At 40.9% G+C, this 1,369-nt stretch overlaps 1 protein-coding gene across 1 annotated transcript in view; it reads right to left on the reverse strand.

The window, feature by feature from the left end:
- The window catches only part of LOC101859420 (metal transporter CNNM4), a 68,241-nt gene that overhangs the window by 30,023 nt on the left and 36,849 nt on the right, over positions 1-1,369 (reverse strand). The gene's annotated exons all lie outside the window — the stretch shown is intronic.

Consider the following 1,369-nt stretch of genomic DNA (forward strand, 5'->3'; position numbering starts at 1 on the left):
CATACATACATACATACATACATACATACATACATACATACATACATACATACATGTGTTTCTATTAGCCCCTAGTGTTGTTTTAGTTTCAGCAAAACAACGATACGAAAACAACAATGCAAACAACAAAGGAATATCTAATTAGCAATTTGTATTAATCAAGTACAAAAAAATGAGGCTGAAGAGGGAAGAACAGACAAAGACCCCCCCACGACACACACACACACACACACACACACACACACACACACACACACACACACACACACGCAGACTTTAAAAAGAAAGAACAAAAGCCCCAAAAACAAAATACGTAGATGCAGCGTGAAGCCAGCAGGTTTAATGACATTCTGTGATCGGCTTACGGACGACCTATATGGGAAAAACCACTGTGTGAGTCGGTGTTAACTGCCAGGCTACATCGCGAGCTCGACATACACAGAGACACCAGGCTCTACGCAACTAAGTACTTAACTTTTACTTTTTCATCCTCTGTTGTCGTTAAGCGTCAAGGAGAGATGCAGTTTTCTATGGTAGGCCAGCTCCGCAGCTCTTTCAATTGGAAGTATATGATAATTTTCAGGGTTTCCTTGACACCCTCAATCTATCTTTTGCGTGGCCTTCCTCTTCCTTTATAACCTGAGTGCTTGGTGTTATAGGCTCTCGAGGCTGGCTATCTAGGTGACATACGTAACAGGTGGCCAAACCATTGTATTCTGTCTTTCTACGAAATGCGGACAGGACTCAAGTGTCAATAGCTGCTCTTACTTCTTCGTTTCTCTGCCCGTCTCGTCTTGTGATGTTAACGCAACTAAGTAGTAGTACAAAATGTTTGTACATTTATCGTAAACATGTTGTTCCGAGGCCCCAACCATGTGTGCAGCATAAACCGGTTTTGTATTTATAATTAAGACTCAGACTTACAATATGAGAGAGGTTCGTTCAAAGCTGCTATTCAGCAGTTTGGTACCTATGAAGAGACATGGGGAAACGATTAAAACCGTTTCAAAATCATAAGACCTGTTTCAAAACTGTTTCAAAATCATATGCGCTCTCGCAAAAACCAGGCGGAGAAGGAAAGCCTTTTGCTTTTGCAAAATCATTTATAGTCATTTCCGCATGTGTCTAAAGGAGAAACAAAAGAAAAAAGCACAATTTAAAAAGCGTGCAGGTTTAGATCTTTCTCAGGCTTTCAAATTATAATCTAATTATCTGTCCGGCTGTAATACGCCTATTTCTGTAGTTAAATTATCTCTGCGGCCAGAAGGGAAATGGTACGTGATACTGTGCAGTGATGAACGAAGGGAACGTACTTTGGCTTGACTGTCATGTCTGCTAAGCTAGCCCGAAAAGGACACGGCATTTAACT

Source organism: Aplysia californica, unplaced genomic scaffold (genome assembly GCF_000002075.1).
Source record: "Aplysia californica isolate F4 #8 unplaced genomic scaffold, AplCal3.0 scaffold00322, whole genome shotgun sequence".
Lineage (NCBI taxonomy): Eukaryota > Metazoa > Mollusca > Gastropoda > Aplysiida > Aplysiidae > Aplysia > Aplysia californica.